Below are 21,883 nucleotides of genomic sequence, written 5' to 3'. Positions count from 1 at the left end.
CACATTTGTATGCAGATCATTTACTGTACATTCAGTTCACTTCTTCCCCCACTGCCACTTTATTTTAGAAACAATATTGACATAATTTAAGTTTGTTAAAAGGTGATTTTGAAAATGAAAACTGCTGTAGCATCTTTTTGTTTCTTTCGGTCGAACCAACAGGCTCTGAAGCGTGACAGCGCAGGGTTTCTCCATGTGAGGAGCTTTTAATAAACAGGCCGGACTAGAAGCAGCCAGAGGGATCGTCTCACCACGCTGAGCATTAAATATGCTTTTAGAACTAGGAACCCCGATCACCCCGTGGGTAGACACTTCATTGAGTGTCACAACGCTAAAGATCTCTTATTGTGTACTCACACATTCAACACATCAAACCTTTGGTCAGGGGAGAACACAGTTAAAGTATCGTTAAAGTATCTTGGTCTCAATGAGGATACAGACTTAACATTTGTTCTCATCTCATGGTCTTTATTATTTTCATTGTTTTCAATTGGTTTCACTTGTTATGTCATTTTCCGGGTCATGTGATTGGCTCCCGTTGGTTGTTAATTCTACCCATTTTGGTTGTTTGTTAAATGCCCCGATGAAGACTTACAGCGGTGGAAACATGTTGGCTCTTTTCATTATTTAGCCGCTATAATAAATACCGATAGACGCAGCTGGTCCACCGTGTAAGGAGGACATATAACATGTTTTAAACAAGTACAAAGTGAAGGAATTATCTGAACTGCTAGGTTGTAAAACCAAAAGAAGAAATATCTAAAAAGAAGGAAATTGTTCTTTCATGTTTCAGAAAGAACAACATAACAAACATGGAAGCCTCCCGGAAAACGTTTTTGTCGACCTCCTAAAAAGGATCAAAGTGAGCTCAAGCATCTCAAGGACAAATACTGTGAGAAGGAGAACAAGCCAGACAACCAGTCAGATATCTCTTCCAAGTATCGCAACGCACGTGTGTACAATGTTTTGTGGTCAACCAGTATTAGAGCACTAGCCAGGTTCATTTCTGACAAGATAGACAACAGAATACATGTTTCCTTCTTCACTTCCTTCCGATCATTAAGAGCAGAAAGCAGAACTAGACTCAAGCACAAAACGATGGTTAATGGGAGAAAAACAAAAACTGTTATCCACCAGCTGCAGTGTCTGTGAACTGTAACACTACTTTCATATACTGATTAGACAAATGGCCTTTTATTTTTTTGAATAGGAGAGAAGCTGATGGTTATCTGCTCGAGCGGCTGGCAGAGCGGACAAATAAATCCGACATCCTGCTGTTGACTGGAATTAATTTCCTCCCCTGGAGCTTTTAAAATGTGATATATGAAATACAATTGCAGATAAGAGAATTGTTCCCCTTAGTTTATACAGGAATATATATTCTTCCTCACACACTAAAGACCATTATCTAAAAACGTCCAACTCAGATGAACACAATACTGCGAGTGATATTCCCCGCTCGGCTGGTTGCGTCCGTGTGTTTTTATTAGGAGTGAGAATGAGCCCCAGCTGAGAGGAGGAACTGAATAATACATGTGAGCGTGTGAGGATGTGTGTGTGTGTGTGTGTGTGTGTGTGTGTGTGTGTGTGTGTGTGTGTGTGTGTGTATTTAAAGCCAGGTTTCGGTCACTGTAACTAAACACAGGGCTGACAGTCTAACATCTGATTCAACACCGGCGTCCTGGAGGGCACAAACGAGCACCCTGCAATTCCTGAAACACACACACACACCCACACACACACACACACACACACACACACACACACACACACACAGGCCTGATTTCCATGGTGACTTTCAGCCAATGTCACGCAGCACTGTGAGGGCTCGGATCCCTCTGAGGGGCGTCGTCAGTACGCTAAACTAAAAGATACAAACCCTCTGTTTATCCTTTCTATTCATTCCTTTATCTGTTTGCATTTGTTTCTGTCATGGCTCTCTTTCTGCTCTCGTTCCCTTCTGTCCTGCGCTCAGTACGGAATCAAATGATCAAAGCACGGAACCTGAAATATTAAAGTGAAGTCAGACGTGATGAGTGTTGAGATACTCCCTTCATCTTTCTTTTTATTTTACACTTTTTAGTTCATTTCTTGACCCGGAAAAAAGCTGAAGAAGAAATGCAGAATGTGAATCCATCTAAGCAATCATTAGGGGTGGATATCTGGGACAAACAAACACAGGCCTTTCACTCAGGAGACCGTTGTTCTTGTCCCGTGTAAAACCATGTGTTGACATATTTATTTGAAACCAAACCATGATATTTTACTAAACCTAACCAGGTGGTTTTGTTGCGTTGTTGTTCAGTTAAGACACAGGGTTGATTCATGAGTAATAAGAAATAAAAAGTGGAAGGAAACGGTAGAACATCTTTATAAAGACAGATGTTATCTTGAACCTTTTAGAAAGATTTGCCTGATTCCCTCCAGTTTAAATGGTTTACTCAATAAAACTAGTTTTCAGTGCCTCTAAAGCACAGATCCCTCCCACCACCTTATTGCTGCTATGTTTGTTGTGTTTATGAATCACTGCGATCACGATCACAGAACATTAAAGAACTGCTTAATAAACCATCTGTATATAATATGTCACGGACCAAATCTTCAGCTCAAAGCAGAAGGTTCTCAAAGTCCTTTTAGTTCCTTTGGAAAACACATTTGTCTGTTTTCTCTTTTCCTTCTTCTTTCTGCTCCTTTGTCACCACTTGTCGGTCTTATGCAACGTCCTCTGAACCGCTGGACAGGTGGCAGGGAGGCTGTCCACTCCCTCCACATCCAATTATCTCTGTCGATAATGAGTTATCACTCCGCCTCCTAGGTGTTATTTCTGTGCTGCTTTCTCTGCGTTTCCCCTGATCTCAGTGCTTTTCACATCCCTCTTTGTTCTTCTCTCTCTCTCTCTCTCCTGCATGTAAAGCATAAACAAAGTATGTTATGTAACGTAAAGCCGGCTGAAACTCAGAGCCGTTGTTCTTTGAACACCGTCTGCTGTACAGGCGAACAGAGATGATTTAATTGTGAAAACAGGGATAGAGGTGTGTGTGTGTGTGTGTGTGTGTTTATGTGTCTATTGGGCCGTCACCAAGCCTTTCATGTCGGTCTGAGGAAATCAAAAACCTCTAGAAATCAGGCTTGTGTAATAGAATGTAAACTGCTCTTCTAAATTAGGAGGAAGCAGAAATAATCTGCTTTATTTTTGTAATTCTGACTCAATCTATGTGTAAACTAGAATACAGGAATGGTTAAACTAGGGTTTTTTGATAAAATACTTGTTTTTAAAACCCAGTTTTGATTGTTTCATCACAATAATAATGCATTTTCATTTGAAAGTATAGGCAAAGACAACCGCTTGCTGTTTTCCTCTGAGCCTACTACAAACTGAGTGACTCATTTCTTATTCATCGGGGGAAAGCAAGAAATATAGATTCAAATACACGATACGATATTGTGATTCATCCCCAATGCTGCTCAGTAATCACAGCACACGGCTCTTCGGCCACTAGCACAAGGTCTCCATCTCCAACTCTATGTAATGTGTGATGATATCACAAATATGCAAATGAGCGTATGACGTCATCTGGTGACTTTTACCAACTTTTGGGGCCAATGCTCGCTACCTTCATTGGATAAGAGTTGTGAATGCTGCACAGGACAAAGTGCCACCGTTTGGATGTTCCACCATCTTCTGTTTCTTCTACTGGAGATAATAACTTCAAATAACTTGCATTGATACTCATATTGGTAACTACCTAGAAAGACTAAATCGCTGTCTTCCTGTTGTGGTTGCGCAATGATTGACGCTGTAAATGGAGCGTGGAGAGTGAAAGCAATGTTAATAGGGAACCAATCTTAGGATGGCGTCATTATTCAGGCTGGTCTCATCCAGCATTCGTAGCTATGCCACCAAAAAATAATGCGCCGTAACTCGTAGAAATCCCACAGCTGTACTGCTAGTGAGGTGAAACTTTAACTCTCCAGGTTCTCAGTCAACTTTTGAAACTGGGTCTGTATTGTGACACACCCCCCCCCCCCCCCTCCTCTCCAGACAGCCCCTCCTGTCCTCTGATGCTCGTTTTGATGTCTGCCTGGTCAATGCAGCGAAATCTCATCTCTTGCAGCCTTCCTTTGGTCGTGTGTGTGTTTGTGTGTGTGTGTGTGTGTGTGTGTGTGTGTGTGTGTGTGTGTGTGTGTGTGTGTGTGTGTGTGTGTGTGTGTGAAGTATTTCCAAGGACAAGGGATGAGTTGCAGACAGTGTCTTGATGCAACAAGTGGAACCTAAACAACAAAGTTGCCAAAATAACACGTACTGATTGTTCCAAAACCATTATAAAAATGATACATATTACCATTGTCTATGGTTATGGTATGGTTAGACCGAGCAAATATATTTAATATATAATTTATAGTTTCTACACAATCTTGAAGTTTGGGGACAGAGCATGATTATGGTTTGAATTGAAGAGCCAATGTTTCTTATTGACGGGACGAGAACTCCGGCTTCCTACATTCAATGTGCTGCAGCTGTAACTCATCGGGCTCCTGCTTGTTGAAGGCTCAGGCTCAAAAGTCAAGAAAATGTTTGGGATCATGGTTAAAGTTGTGAAACGGTGGCGGTTAGGTTTAAGCAACTAAGACGTTGAGGTTTAATTCAAAAGATTATTCTTTATTGAGTGATTCTAGAAATGTGACATGTCTCGATAGGTTTGCCTTCGTGAAAGATCGGGCTGACTGAATTACTTTTTTGCTCAAGAGTAGAATTGCTTAGTTTCGGGTTAATTAACAGCTGCACTAACTGATGTACAAGAACTGACTTTTGCAATTTTGTGTAAAGTATCTTAACTCCAATGTGAAACTTTGTATTTTCTTCCCACTCCAACACAGTATCCAGAACCTACTCACTATTTACCGCTCCTGTTATGCATCTGTTATCATAGAACAGGTCTGTAGAGTACATCATGAGCTACGGCGTCGTTACAGTTAGTTAACTCTCGTGCCTTTTTACTGCTAACAGAACAACAGCTCCACTGTATCTTTCATTTTTAGTTGTGGAAAGTCACACTCATGAATAGTTTATCCCGCATTGCTTTCCCCCGGCACATATTGCTGAGAGAAATACTTCTATCTCTCAAACATTAACTTTTTAGGGGGAAAAACTCTTGACTGTTCATAAGACTGGCAACGGCTTCATAAGATGACAAATGACCCCAACGTATGGAGGAGCTTTTCATCCTTTCATCCACCTTTTTCACAGCAGACATTTTAGGCTCGTTCAAGATGAGCTGCACCTGGAAAAGTGGACGAGATGAAGCAGCAGAAACATATATATATATATATATATATATACAGTATATACTACACAGTATATATATACAAACGTGGTGTTTGTTTCAAAACTAGGAGCCAATCAGCTCTCTGATTAGGCGTTTCCCATCATGCACTGGGTCTTGTCGTCGGTGGAGAGCAACCGTGGCGCCTGGCTCTAAAAACTGCGTCCGTCACAATCTGCTGAGGTAATCAGCATGTTTTGACCATCCACATGTGTCAAGTTTAACAGTTAATCCGAGTAGAAGGTCAGTTGATCATTTGAGCGCAGAACTCTGAGACTCGGTGGTAAAATCAGCTACAAAGGCTCCTCCAGCATAAACCTACTTTACAGGCTGAGGACTACATGAGCCTTCAGCCCTTCATCCCTCCTTAAAGGGCTCCTTCATATACAATATTCATGACTGTATTTTCACAATACTGAAATGTCTTTCCTGCCACCCTTAAAGGCACCATTTTAACCTTCTCATTGCAAATAATTGAACATAGAAACATTGCTTTATTTTTACTTGCTGATCTTTCATTCCTTAAGAATGCAATGAGAGTCCGTTCTCCTCTCTGGGCTGACATGTGACTCAATGACACAAACACACAGTCGGGCAAGTCAGACAGAGATTTTCTCGAGGTTTCTATCGAGGAGGACATAATGGACGGATAAATGCTTTGAAGTGCTCTGAGAAAGGCTGAAAGACAACAAAGATGAGTTAACACACTGGAGTGAATGATGTTTTCAGTCGCAGGCCGCCTCATCTTTCTGCACACACTGCAGTAAACGTTTCAATGTTTGTCAGATCATTTTCTATATCAACTGGTTTAGTCACACTAATTTCATTCAGTCCATTCTCATTGGTTTGTTAATATGACAGGTTGTGGTTTAGTCTATTCCCCTGTGCTTCACTGTTAAAGTAAAAGACACTTCAAGACACTAAAATCGGTTTTAAACAATTTCTTTCGTATTATTTTTCCTGTGTCCTGGGTAGGTTTCACAGCAGCTAAATCTTTTTTAAATGTCCACAGGAACATCTCAAACCACCCTGTGGCACAACTCACAACTCCGATTAGCAGAAATAGCGCTCCTCAAAGCTTCATCCAACATATCGGCAACATATTGAGTGTTTTAAACTTACTGAGCATGGGTGGCAGAGACAAGTTTCTTTTGTTAATTGTTAGTTGCCACATTTCCAATTCTTTGTAAATGAACGTGAATCAAAGCCTCGGGTGCTGATGAAGCGGCACAAACTTAAAACTCTTTACAGGTTGATTGAAAGATTAAAGATAATAACTTTTAAGAACTATTAAACTCAAATAGACGAAGAGGAGTCCTGCTCTGTCACGCTTTTCATCAAACGTTTTAAAAAGCACAGAGACAACCTGCATTGTGTCATCATGTGTTGATTCAAAAGCAGCGCACCCACACACCAAGACGTGATAATCATCTCTTGGATTTTGACGCCTCCCTTCATGCCTCTCCTTTCTTTCCCTGCTCCCTCCAACAATCATATCAAAGCAGGACTTTTACAAATAATGTCTTGTTACATTAATGCACTTTCCAAAAGAGTTCACACAATGCTGATTGAGCCTATCGCCGCCAGGGAAAGCTCTCTGTTCTTCACAGTACACCGGAGTTGTGGTGCACCCAAAGTGACGCGTCAACTAGCCACAGGTAAAACGGGGGCAGGGAAGTGGGGAGAGACCGTAGTGACAGAGCAGCGTCTATGAGTGTGGCGGAAGTTTTCAGGAAAACCCTATCAAGCATCCAAGAAATGTTTCTGTTACAGATAAAAAACAGAAACTCAGCGTTCAGAGGAAGGATTCCGACTGGGCTCATCCAGCATTCGTAGCTATACCTAAAGTGCTGGAATTCGTAGACATCCCACACATTTATTACGTATGTTATCCACGTATAATCGTGAACAAGGAAGAATAAGGACCGTAAAAGCACACACACGGTCCTTAGTGTCCTTAGTGTGCGGTCGATGACACTTTTGTGTAATAACTCCCACTGCCAGAAGGTGGAGACAGAAGTTCCGCACTGCAGCTTTAATGAGGAGTCATGTGTATTATCCCTTAATTACCTCCATTATCTCAGCTCATGCTTAAATCGCTCCAGTTCTGTCCAAAAACCTGGACCGTTTTCAGACAAATGTGCTATTTTTGTAGGGAAATGACACTCCAGGGTAAATCAAACAGACAAGTCACATTTTACTCTCGGTGGCCTTGTTTTTCTTACTGATATATATATATATAAATCCTGCATCTCTATGGAAACAGCACAATCATGGCTAGAAGAAGCGAGTACTCAAATATGTCTTTTGTGCAGTATAACGCAGTTACCATGCCACAAATTATAGGAAAGTAAAAGAAACCGGGTTGAATTTCTGTGATAATTTATTCTAGAAAAATTGAAAAACAATGGAATCTATATATCCAACATGTTTCCAAGTTGCCACAAGAGTTACCAATGTTGGAGGAAAAAATGGAGGCTCCACGTATTGTATATATATATATTGCACTATTCACATTTTACAACCTCTACTTACAGCCTCTCCTGTGCTCTCCTCAATGCACTGTGCTCAGCAGCCTGCAGGTCAGTCCAAGTTTCACAGATTTTTTGTCACATGACTGGTGGTCTCAGGCAAATCAATCATGGCTTCATAGTTGCACTGAGGAGCTCAGAATTTTATGGTTTTTACAGAATATTGTTAGAGCAAACAGTTTATTCGGGGCAAGATTTTAAATGAGACAATTTCTTTTTTTTAATGAAATATCACAAGTTTAAGCTTCATTTGTTAGCTTTTTCTGACGGCAGCGTTTGTTGCTCACGATGTGTTTAAGGACCGTCAAAAAGATGAAAATCTGACAATAAGGACCGTTTTCTACAGCTTCTGGCTATGATAAACAGTATAGTTTTGGTGATTGGGTATCAACAATCATTTATGCAGTATATTGCCAACAAACAGGCATGACAAAATAACCAGTGCTCTCCAGTGCTGTAAAGTCGATATGGAGCTATAAGCCTGGACATGTAATATGACAGGGACTTCAGAATGTGCTATTTCAGTGCGAGCCCACACACCTGCTCCCATCTGCAGCGACGACACCCCAATCATACACAAATGTAAGGTTGTGTTTCCAAAGAAATGTGCCATGGTTGCCATGGTACAATACTTTTTCTATAAAGACGAACACTATTTTTGTCTTTGTGGGGAGAGCTGCTGACCAGTGGCAAACCTGGATCCATCCTCCGCCTCCTAAACTTCAATAACGCTGGCCCTTATTTTCTGTATGTCATTTTAAAACAATACATTACACAGCCTTGTAATGACTGATGCCTACCCATGGAGGAAGGGCACACTCATTATTCCTCATGCTGAATGTTTCACATTAGTTCGGAATAACATCTTTAGCCCCGTTGCAGAAATCTGAAGTCATTTCTGAAATGACTTCAGCAAAGAAATACACATGTAATTGATTGTAGAACTACATGCATACAAAAGGATTTCATGTCCATATGCAAGAGGAACTTCTGTTTTACCTTTTCAGACGGTTGAACTAAAACGTATTAGTATGTATTGAGTGCAGCTCAATAAAGACCGGGGACTGCGACACTGACCAGGATCATTTACTCTTAGATAGATCGAAGGATGGATGGACGGCGTTAAATGTGGCACGGGCAGCTAACTGGTTTATTAAGAGTCAGCTATCCACAGCCACTGACGAGGGCTGATGATGTTCAGGCAACTGTACTGCAAAATGAAAAAAGTGTGAAAAAAAAATCTAATTCTAAACCTTGAGTGCGAAATCAATATGTATTTAGGACTTCCCAAAGAATACAGTTATTATTTAAATGCTGTTGCAGCAACAGTTCCATTGCTCTCCCATTTGAAACAGAACCTATTCCTTGACCTAAAACATCACTTTGATAAGATGCACTTGATTACCAAACTGAAAAAAAGCCAGTGTACGCTAACATGCAAACACACACACACACACAGCACTCCCAAGACCGCAGCCTAATGAGCATCAAACGGTGATGCTTGTGTAATTGGTCGTGAAAGCTGAGTGATCTGCTGTGCCTTCCTCTCTACGTCTTGAACTAGATCAAAGGTGGCATTTAAAGAAATGATCTATTGTTGATGAGGAGCTCAGGACTGCATGAACTAATTATTCTGTCAGATCTGTGCTGAAGTGGCCGGTGGCAGCGGCAGACGAGGCATCTTCACCCGTACGGAGGTGGTGGCCTTCTTATACAGCCTCTTTGTTCTGTTGGCTTTTTATTTAGCTTTTTTTACAATTTGCTACTTGTGAAACAATCCAGTTGTGGACGTCGTCCCTCCACTCCAACTCCATCTGCGCGTCTCACGTTGCTAATCACACTGTGAACAATTGACCGGCGCACAAAAGAGACAGTTTTGGCCAAGATATCTGCTAGCTACACTGGAACCCCCAAAACGTTGGCCCCAAAAGGCTAAATCGTTCCGAGACCGAGATTACCTTCTACAATACTGTCCCAGTTTCTGATATGTATGTAATTAAAATCGTTAAATGTCAAACCTTCACATTACATTCAAAATGGACCACTGCGCCGTAGAATTACAAAGCCTCTTTGAGTCAATAATGAGCCTGGCTGAAGTTCGGTGAATTGCTGCTTAATAAGACTTAATGTTTGGGGTATTTAAGAGATGTCTTGTGTATGTCTAGAAAGCAATGGAGCGTAACAGAAAAGGCTGTCTGCTTCTGAGCTTGAAGAACTGAGATTGAAGAGAACACAATGTTTTGAAAACTGAGCGTTTAAATATGAGACAGTGATATGGATAAGTGATAGTGGACCAGCAATTCCAAATTGAGCGAAGGAAAGACAGATTTAGAGACAGAGATTGCTGTCCTACACTTCCCATAATGCAACTCAATAGTGTCTGTCCTTAGGCCAACCCTGACGGGTCAATTGGTAAATGCCACCGTCTTTTCAGCGTTCTTGACCCTTTACCTTGAAAACACCTGATTCTGTCTCACTTGTCTGAGGTGTCCTGATGTTCGCCTCTTGAGAAGGGACGTTTAAAAAGAGGGATGGGATTCATAACAGCCGGCTAACCAGGTCTAGCGTTTAAGCAATCAGAGCCTCTTTCTTGGGAGCAAAGTCATGAATAACGTAACATTTTATTGATCTCTCTGGGGAAATTTTTGTTTCTCTCAGCCCTTTGACAGGGAGGTCAGATTATAGGGTGAGCCACTGAACAACAGGGATTCTGTGTCTTGCTCAAGGACACTTCAGTAATGCGGATGCCTGGCAACACAGGGCCTTGAACCCACTTGTCCCCCTATTCGTTGGTACCCCGAATGAATTAAGCTTGTGTCATTTGTCAGTCCATGTTTTCAAGTCGGAAATCTCTTGAGATTTAATTCCTCTCAGTGTTTCCTTCTACTCCCTGAGAAACAAATGAGAAATCTAAAAGCTCATGTCAACAAATTACAATTTTAAATAAAAATGGACATGAGAGTGGGTTTTCAAGTGAGGAAAAAAGTGATCTGGGCATCAGAGAAAAACAAGGAGACGCGGGTCTGAGCTCAAAGGTAATCAGAGATAAATAGATTGGACCAATCACACCAACAGGTGCGAACAGGAGGGGCAAGAATGGGAAGTGCTGGGGTTTGAATAGCATCGACGCCTGGCCTAAAGTGGCAAGTGTGAGTGTACTGATCACATTGTGACAACTCATCTCACATCTGGTCACCACAAACCATCTATTTTAGGGATAAAGTTTATATAACGACGAGGTCAAAATGCAGGTAAGGGTTGCAGTTGTGCTACCTCAACACAATGTCCTCACAAGTACTACAAAATACCTCAACACAATGTCCTCACAAGTACTACAAAATACCTCAACACAATGTCCTCACAAGTACTACAAAATACCTCAACACAATGTCCTCACAAGTACTACAAAATACCTCAACACAATGTCCTCACAAGTACTACAAAATACCTCAACACAATGTCCTCACAAGTACTACAAAATACCTCCATACAATGTCTCACGAGTACTAAAAGAATGCCTCAACACAATGACAACACAATCAAATTTCATGCAGTAGACAACACATGAATAACAACTTCATTTGTGCTGTGAAAAAATTAAACAATGGATGTCAGATATTATAATACAAGGATGGCTAAACTTTGCTAATAAACATTTCCGTACACATTCTGTCGCTCATTGAGTGTGACTCATGATAAAAGAACAGATTAGGGTCTATAGCAGAGACCATAATCACTGTTTAGTCCTACAACAGTATAAAACAAGGCCCTTCAACTGTCTCTGACAGGTTTTAAGTATCGTGCTGCTTACATCCCTTAAAATAATTTTCAGTCCCTATTTTCACTACATCTGTTTCAATTTCAGTGTCTTTTTCAAGTTGCTTGTCACACAGATATTTTATAAAGCTCCTTCCAGGGTTTTTTATCATGTGTGCATACAACCATAAATGAAAATCTAATTAAACCTCTAGGTTCTAGAAAGGAATCGCCTGAGGCAAGGTGACTAAGGCAGAGTAAAGTTTGCTGTATTAAAATGTTTTAAGATGATACATACACAGGGTTTTAGTAATTAATTCATAGAATCATTTATGCATCACGGTCAACTGTAAACCACCCCCAGGTGTTAGGTACTCTAATCTGTGGAGTCGCTTTAACTCACAGTACCATGTCTAGTAACTTAAAAACTTTCTGTAACAGCAGAGTGACAGGTGGATCCAAAGAAACCCAGGATAAAAAGGCAGTTTACCAGATCAAAGGGGAAATCCTTAAGGAGCACAAAATTGGTGCAAATTGCTGTAGCATGACTGAAAACTCAACCAACCCGCAGGAGAAAAGAGGAAGAATCATTGCATGAGAGAGAGAGAGAGAGAGAGAGAGAGAGAGAGAGAAACCAAAATGTACATGTACCTGTTTATCCAATCTGTATGTATATGTATGGAATTTCCCTGATTTTAATGAATTTCCTTGTGCACCCAAGGATACATAAGTGTGTGTGTGTGAGAGAGAGAGAGAGCGAGAGAGAGAGAGAGAGAGACTGTGTAAGAAAAAGAAAGCGACAAAGAGAGAGCAGTTGGAGTGTGCACAGAGAGTGTGTCTGCATACCTCGAGGAGCTGCACTCTCACTTTGTTGTATGCTTTCAACCAGCGCACTTTGGATGGAGAGCATGGTGGAGGGCCATCCTCGAAGAAACTGAAAAAGATCAAGCAAAAAAAGATCAACAAGTTCAAAAGGGAAAAGATGGCAGGCATGAAATAATCTTAAAGTCGAAGGATAGGTTCACTCTTTTACAAGTCTGTCTTAAAACCATGAAAACGGTTTGTACTTGCTGTAATCATTAGAGATCCCTTCATGAAACGCTTCCAATTTAAACTCACGAGGGATAAAATCTGTGGTCCTTTTGTGAAAAAAATGAACGATAACGAGCATTCAACTATTGCTTTGAGACCGAAATTAACCAACGAGTTGTATACTCCCTCACTGACTTCCCACCAGCTCACACTTAAGCTTGTGTAATCATGCAAACCTAGATGTCTACATTTTTTACATACCAGATTTTGGTCTGAGTCTTGTTATCGAAGTTCTCCATCATTGGTTTGGGCAAGATGACCAAAGAGTCTTTCAAATTTTTGTTTGAACCAGGCTCTGGTAGTGGATTCAGCTCTTTCTCAACCCCTTCCTCCTCTTCTTCCTCATCGCAGGTAGACTTCTGGCTATTGAGAGCGGGACGCGGGGCGCTGGGGTGGCGGGTCTCTGGATCTCGCCGCTCCTCGGGCTCAGAGCTGAGCTGGGAGCTGGCCGGGCTGAGGTTGCCCGATGAATCAAAGCGACTGCTGTCCGGTGGACTGCAGGAGAATGAAATTGTCTTTTAGAATATGATGGTGATTTGTGAAAGCAACATGTATTTAAAGGAGTTTTGAAGAATCGAAAGGTTTTATTCCAAAATTCACTATTTAGGAAATTAGCGCTTGAAATGACTGTGTTTTTCCAAGACATAGATAATGGGAAAATTATTCCAGAAGAAAAACGTATTTTCTTTACTTTGATTTTAAAAAAGGAGTTTCAATTTTGAATGGCAGACAGGGATTTCGTAATGAAACAATTCGATTCATTTGTAACTAATGGGTAAAACTGAGGGTAAAAGAAGCTCATCATCATCATCAGATCCAGGGAAGAAGGTGACACAAAACAAGGAAAACTAACAGGGTTCAGTCGGGGAAGCTGAATAACTGAGGCTGATTGCAGATTTCTCTGACAATCATGTCAAGAAAAGGCGGCAATCAGCAACGGGAGGTCCTCATCCCTCTCGAAGATGGGTGGTCATACTGCACGTTTAAGGCGGTAACGGCATGTTAATAATGAGACCAGCTATCATAACTTACAGTTAAGTTTCTGGCTAAAAGCAGAATAGAGAAAAAAAAAACTATTTAATGAACCTACATCTACTGCAGGATCTATTTATGTAGTGTATATACCATAAAATGATAAATGCACATTATTCACATTTATTTAACCTTTTTATAAGATTGTCGTAAGTGGCTGACTGAAAAAAAAAAAAGAGTACCGAGTGGCTGCTGGATGATTGAGACTGCTAGCAGGGAAAGTGGCTCTTTGCTTTAACTGGCATGATTTACTGTTTTGGGTGGAGGCCAAATTACTTCTCACTTTTCCTATTATTCCAGTGTCCTGCCTGCCTTGTCGTTGTGAACTTCCATACCATCATAAATCTATCAGAGTTTTAATTCATATAAACAAATTGGCTGATGGTTGGAGAATAACTCAGGGAACAGCAGGGGACAGAGAAAGGCTTTATACAGCGCCTCACAAGTCAAACGCTAATAAATAAAGACCATCGGTTTCTTCATTCATTGCACTTCCATCACTGTCAGGAAAGCCATTACTGAGGTGCGGTAAGTACAAAATAGCTCCAGTACATTAACACATAATGGGGAGTCTGTTTTCAAGCAGATATGATCTCTTCCTTTCCTACTGTATGGCTTTGACGATGAAACTTACAATGTCAGATTTTCACTTAATGGTTTGTATTTATGGCTGCAAGGTGGATCTTGTATCTTCTTAACAAGAATGAAGGATTATAGAGGTCACTTAAGGAATGGGAAAGGGAAAAAAGGCACAGAGCTACTGATATCAAATGTGGCAAGATAAAACTCTAAATGGGAAAGGAAAAGCAGGAAGGGTGCGGTACATTTGTCTACATTAGCATGATAAATGAATAATGTCATTTATCATTCAAATTATACTAGCCTTTTGGCTGCCTCCTCTGTCAACAGCTTCTTTGGTTGCTCTTTGCCCAGATCTGCATGCATGTCAGGTGTTTCAATTTCACTCTTATCTACCTTTAACTGGGGTTTATCTAAACCCTCTGCTAAGGAGACTGAGAGAGAGGGAAGGCCAGAGAGTGGCGACTGTGCTAAGGTATCACAGCTTCCTGTTTTTGAAGTTTCTGTTGGTCCTTCTGTATCACTGGCATCTGCACTCTCAGTTGCTCCAGAGCCTAGGGAAAGTTTCTCAGACACGGGATCACAAAATTCGTCTGTAGGTTTTGGACTTTCGGACTGAGGTTGGGTTGTGACCACCGGAGGAGTGGATTCAGGTTTCGGTGAATCAGAGTTCCCGAACATTGAGCCAAGCTTCATGCCAAACATAGATGGAGCAGATGACGGTTCCTCCTTTCCAGTTGGCTTTTCATCCTGGAAAATACCAGCTGAAAGGCTTTTAAAACCAGAAAATAGACCAGCATCTGTTTGTTGTGGCTGTGGTGTCTTTGTACCAGTGGCTGGAGATAAAGTGGTGGAGAAAAGGGATCCAAAAGATGATGTACCTTCAGCAGCTACAGACATAAAGCCAAATTTAGGAGCAGTCAGACCGGGTATTTCAAACATGCCTTTGTTTTCAGGAGCTGGTGCTGCTGGTGCAGCTTTGTCAGACACTGCAGAACCTGGCCCCTCTAACTGCTCAGCATGCTCATCATGCCCTGCTTCTTTCTCAGGGAAAGCTGTTTTCATGGTGGACTCTGTCAGAGAACTTTCATCTGCTTCTGTTTTGTCTGTTCGTTCTGCCTCCTCCAATAATCCTTTTTCAGGGACCTCAGAGTCCTCGGGGTTTTTAACATGTCCTTCTCCAGATAAAGGCGTGCTCTCTGTATCTGTCTTATCAGTTCTCTCAGTGACTGTTACTGTTGCACAAGTATCCTCTTGTCCAGACTCTGTGCCAGACTGTTGATGTTCCTCAGATTTTGACATTTCAGGACCTTTGAATATACCAAATAGGTCACTAGTAAGGGATTCTGTAGCAAGGCTACTTGGAAGACCAAAAAATGAGCTTTTCTGTTGTTGCTGTTGTTGTTGTTGTTGTTGTTGTTGTGGCTGACGAGGAGCAGGTGATGATCCAAAAAGTGAACCAGGTGAACCTGAAAAGAATCCACCAACATTTGGTGCTTTACTTGGGGCATTTGGGGTAGAAAACATGGACATAAAACCAGAAAATGGAGCTGGTTCAGGGGGCTTCTGTGGTCCTGGCTGTCTTGGTCCAGCCATTCTTGGTCCTGCCATTCTTGGTCCTGCCATTCTTGGGCCTCCCATCCGTGGCCCTCCCATCCTTGGTGCTCCCATTCTTTGTCCGGGTGGACCAGGTGGCCTGGCCATGCCTGGCCTGGGCAGTTGCTGTGGTGGAGGACCAGCAGGTCCCAATGAAGGACCTTTTAAAGGCCCCTCAGCTTGAGATATGATTTCTGGTGAGTTGATACCAACAGTTTTTTCATCATTAGATGTTGGGACCACTGCAACAGAATTATTACTTTCAACATGTTTCTCTAATCCATGTGCCGGTTCTTTACTAGCCTCTGCAAGCTCTGATTTAGCCTCAATTTCTTCCTTTGCAGTCTCATCAGATGTGGATTTTAAGTCCTCTTCAATTGATTTTTCTGGTTCTGAAACTGTAGTCTCTGTTGTAACTGCACCTATTACAGATTCGGCAGTTGGTTTCTCTATAACTGCTATCACTGAATCGGCTAAAGTTTCCTCTTTAGTACATTTTTCCACATCTGCAATATCTGCTTGTTCATCAACAACTTTCAAAGGTTCCTTAGCACATTTTTCCACATCTGTGACTGCTGTTTGTTCTTCATCATCTACTTTCAAAGGCTCCTCACTTGATTTTCCCACATCTGTAACTGCTGTTTGTTCTTCATCAGCTACTTTCAAAGGCTCCTCACTTGATTTTCCCACATCTGTAACTGCTGTTTGTTCTTCATCAGCTACTTTCAAAGGCTCCTCACTTGATTTTTCCACATCTGTAACTGCTGTTTGTTCTTCATCATCTACTTTCAAAGGCTCCTCACTTGATTTTCCCACATCGGTAACTGCTGTTTGTTCTTCATCATCTACTTTCAAAGGCTCCTCACTTGATTTTCCCACATCTGTAACTGATGTTTGTTCTTCATTATCTACTTTCAAAGGCACCTCACTTGATTTTTCCACATCTGTAACTTCTGTTTGCTCTTCAGCAGCAACTTTCACTGGCTCACCCGTTTGTTTTTCTACCTCTGGAATTGTTATCTCTCCTTCAACAACAGCTTTCCAATGTTCTACTCCAACCATATCTGAGCTCGTGTTTTTGGCAGTATAATCTATAACACTTTTCATTTGCATATCATCAGGTTTTTCTAATGGGGTTTTGATGGAAGATATGTCCTTTTCATCACCTGTGCTTTTGCATTCAAAGGTATCTGTCTCTGATATAGCAACTTCTTTTTCAGAATTCGCTGTATCTTTCATTTTATTATATTCATTTTGGATGTCTGACTGTTCCTCAATTGCTGGTTTTACAGCTTGTAGTGTCTCTTTCTCTAGTATATCTCCAGTCAAATTTGGTGTGTCTGTGTTAGAAGCTTCAACCACAACTGATGCATTTTCATCAGGAGAAATGTGATGTTGCATTGTGGCTGATTTGTCCATCTCCAGATGTGGATCTGTTAGGGAAACTTCAGTGGTATCTTTATTGATGTCCACATTCGAATCTTGACCATCTTGGTATGCCTCCTCTTTTTGGAGTTCCACCTTATTTATTGATGTAGAAAGAGGCTCAGAAGGTACATTTTCCATGGCCTCAATAATGTGATTCTTTGCTTCTTTTGAAAGATCTTTTGTGTCTAAGGGTTTCACTTGTTGTGAGTCAATCTCCCCCTTCCCCAATATTTCTGGCTCTGTCTTGGTTTCTTCCATGAAAGACATTCCAAATAGACCAAACCCAGTTTTAGATTTGTTGCCATCAGAACTCCCACCAAGTGAAAACACAGAGGAAACTTTGAAACCACCCTCTGATTCAGGTGGTTTCGAAGCAACTGGATGTGCTTCTGATGCTTGCTGGTTTTGTCCACCAAACATAGAGAATAGTCCTTTTCCTGAGGGCTCTGAACCTCTGGGTCCTGGTGGTGCAACTGTTGGTCCTGGTGGGGGTATTTTTGGTCCTGTTTGGGACTGGGCACCCAGACCTCCAAACTTGGAAAACAAACCTGCACCAGGAGTTTCTTTATTTGTCGTAGAACCTGGGAGGATGCCACCAAATATAGAGGATCCTGTGGAAGGTGTCCTTGGTGTGGCACGTTGCACGGGATGACCTCTTGGACTGGGTGGTTGCTGAGGTGCAGACGCACCAAACATGGAAAACAGGCCTTTGCCTGGTGGTTCTTTGGGTGGAGGACCTCTAGGTCGCACACTCCCACCAGTTGGACCTCTTGGGCCAGGAGGTGGTTGACTACTGGATCCACCAAACATAGAGAATAAGCCTTTTCCCTGGGTCTCTTGTGGGGTTGACAGTGGTGGTGGTGGGTCTTTTGATCCAGGTGAAGATGGGGCATTTGACCCACCCAACATTGAGAGTAACCCTGTGCCAGGACCGTCTTTGGTAGATGACCCAGGAAGAATGCTACCAAGTATTGATAATCCAGTTTGGGAGGATGTCTGCTGTGGGGTTGCAGTGGAGCCACTAAACATAGAAAATAAGCCTTTTCCTTGCTCATTAGGTTGTTCTGCCTCAGGCTGATCAACCCTGACAGCCAAACTATCCTCCTTGGAGGTTGTGATTTCTTCTGTGCAAGGTTTGAAAGGACTGGGTGCAGGGGTAGATAAGGTGACATCCATTTCATTTTTGTTATAAAGTTGTTTAACACTTTCAGGTGATTTTGCGTCTGAGGCAGAGGGTACTTCTTTCAGTGACAACTTATCAAGAGACTGAACTTCTTCTGGCAAAACAACATCTGAAGTGGTACTTTTAACACTGTGGGCTAACTCTTCAAGAGTTTCAGCACATTTTGGTGGTGCCGGCATTAAAATAGTCTTTTCAGTGACCTGGTAGGCTAGATCCCTGAGAGGTTTAACTATTTGAAGTGGTGTTATGTCTGGAGCTGTTAATTTTATGTCCTTGGAAGTCAGCTCAAGCGGCGGCTCACAAGCCTCAGTTGCTTTTACTTCAGCTGCTGAAAGGGTAGCTTCTATGGTTGAACTTTTCTTGATCACGATGTGCTGGGAGTCATGTTCATCTGCATGGGTACAATCTGCTGTAGTCAGGGTACTTGATATCTCTGGGGAATAGGTTTTGACGTGCTCTGATTCATTGAATGACTCTGTGCTATGGGTTTCTGTAGCGCTGCCATCCTCATTTATAACAGACTGTGCAACAATATCAGCAGGTAACGATTGCTTACTGTCTGGTAATGTTGCTGCAATTACAGTGACATCTTCAGAAGCACTGACTTCAGGCAGTTCAGGCTGTCTGTATTCATTATGCTCTTGTTCTATTGTCTCGTCTTCTGGTGAACTTGCTGCTGAGACAAAAATATGTGGTAGTCTAATATAAGGTTTTGGCTCACCTGGTTCAATTTCCGTTTCAACAGGAGGTGCTTTTGAGTGATCTATGCCAATGTAGATTGACATTGGTTGGCTGATTTTCTCCTGCGATTTGTTAGCTACAGGAGACACTTCACCAAATCCAGTATTGACATTGACAGATTCTGTGTATATAGTTTGTCTCGTTTCTTTTGAACATTGCTGCTGTGACATGCCTGATTTAGATAAAGCTATATTATCTGTTATGACCTCTTCCGTAATTGGTTTTGATGTAACCTCTGACAATGTTTCTAAACATTCTATTGAACGGTCTTTATTTAAAATTCCTTTAGGTGTCATGGTTTCTGGTGGTTTAACTGGTGAACATTCAGGATGGGGTAATTGTTTCCCTGGTGTCTCTCTTACTGGACTTGCATTTAGTGTTGCCAGTGGATGCTGACAGTCTTGAGAAATAGACTTGTAACTATGCATTGTTGACTCGTTGGAGGGAGAGTCCACAGGTGATATTGCAGATGTTTCATTGAGGGCTGATTCACATGGTGAGGAAGCAGATAGTTCACCTCCAATTGTCAGTTGGCTAGATTCAGCGAAGGATTTTGTCTGTGTTGTTGGTGATTGAAAAAGGCTTTCTCTGTTTGACACATTGAAATCTTCATCTTTTAATTTAAAAGCAGGGTCATCTTGGTCACCAACAAGTGCTGGTATGCAAGGCGGATAATCAGACAAAGCAGGCATTTTTGGGCTTAAATCAACTGACTCTGGTATTTTAACAACAGAGGTTTCTAGGGAAACATCACAGTGCATGGGAATTTCAGTCAATACAGATGCTGTTTTCTCGTCAGGAGTAAATGTAAGATGGCTGACAGCAGGAGTCTGTGTTGAAGTAACTTGCATTTTGTCGTCCACAGGTATTTGCACAATCTGAGTGTGGTGAGGCATAATAACAACTGATTTTGCACTGACAGAGGATTGTGAACCTAAACCACTATATAATGAAACCAAACTCTTAACAGAGGTGGGTCCTGCTGGTGTTGGAGATACCTCTGGTCCTTGCATTTCAGCTCCAATGCCCTGGTTCAGATAACTACTCTTTACGTGTTTTATAGGCATTGGGCCATGTTTTGTGGTGGGTTGGGATATAAGTGCACAAACCTCTGACACATGTTGCATTGGGGTGGCAGTACTTGTGGGAACAGTTGGTGCCTGATATTGCTGAACAGTGACAGGGAATTGGCTTGTATCAGATTGTTTTGAGAGCTGAAGAGATTCTTTTGCATAATAATCTGTTGTTGCACTGCTCTGTACTGGCTGTAAGTCAAAAGACTGCTGAGAAGGATCCGTTCTGTGGCTATCTTGTGCTTGCTGAATAATTGAAGTAGGAACAGTTTGGGATGTACCAGGCAGTTTCTGGGTGGAACAAGAAGGCAATGTCTGTCCATTACTAGCCATTGTTTCACTGTTTGATGGGCCTTCCTCGATGGTCCCATAGCTGTCCACAGTTGGCTGCTTGATAAGAATTTTTGGTATACAAGTCATGTCATGCTGAACAGTTGTATCTTGTCTTTGCAACTTTGGGGCGTTTGCCTGGGATCTAGCAATGGGTGAAGTCCAACCAATTTCCACACCAGATTGCTGGTATTGCTGTTGTGGGACTGAATGTTTTGTTTGCAGCTGAGGTATAGCTATAGCTAGGTTTAGAGGCAATTGATCGGGCTTGTTAGATTCAACCTGATGATATGCACTTTTTATTGCGAATGTAGCAGATGAATAGTCCTGTATAGCCTGGGGAGCAAAATTCTGATGATTCTGTATCTTCCTTTGAATTGGCTCCAAAGAGGAAAGTGAAGTATCCATTGGATCAGAGTTCAATCCTATTTCTGACTGCCTTCTGCATTGTCTACCATGTTGGGTGTTGGCCTGTTTTTCAGTGGAATATGCAATAGAAGTCAGTGGAGGTATGTATTGCTGCTGATCGTAAATACTATTCTGAGAGAGAGAAGACATATAAGGAAAGGAAAGATCCTTTGCATCTTCAGGATCTATAATTGTGGTTTTGTTTATAGGATCCAAAGTTAGGTCAACAATACCCTGTATTGTTTTTTTCTCCACTTGCCTTCCAATCTGCCTTCTATCAAACATTTCATTCTGTGCTTTGTTATTAGTGAAATTCATGGGCTGTCCATCCTCTGGTTCAGGGAGATTACTTATTAGTTGTAATGTAATGTTAGTTGTAGTCACGCTATCTTTTGCAGAGAAATCCATTGGTCTATTATGTTGGTATGTGTCCTTGTAGGTGGTATTTGAAGCAGAAAAGACCTCATTACTGTGATTGGTAGATATCTGCCTCTGCAGTGTCTCTGTTGTGTTGACTCCACTCAATATATGTATTCCTTGTTGATGTGCAGATTGTTCCACTATGAGTGGTACACCAACAGAATAATTTGTTGCTACAATTGCCGTGTTTTTGACAAATGGCACAGTTCCAGTTGACAAGGTATCTGTAGCTGTTTTGGATTGTTTCTGCTGTGGTTTTGGAGACATATCTAGGAAGCTTTTGATGGAGTTGGCTGGTGCTGATGCTCTTTGATCTATTTCTCGAGATCCATTGTGCACAAAACCTTGTTGCATCTGTTCTTGCGATCCTACCTGTGTTTGTCGCCTTTT

The sequence above is a fragment of the Pholis gunnellus genome, assembly GCF_910591455.1.
Source record: "Pholis gunnellus genome assembly, chromosome: 6".
Classification (NCBI taxonomy): Eukaryota; Metazoa; Chordata; class Actinopteri; order Perciformes; family Pholidae; genus Pholis; species Pholis gunnellus.
Note: the sequence above shows the minus strand (reverse complement) of the source record.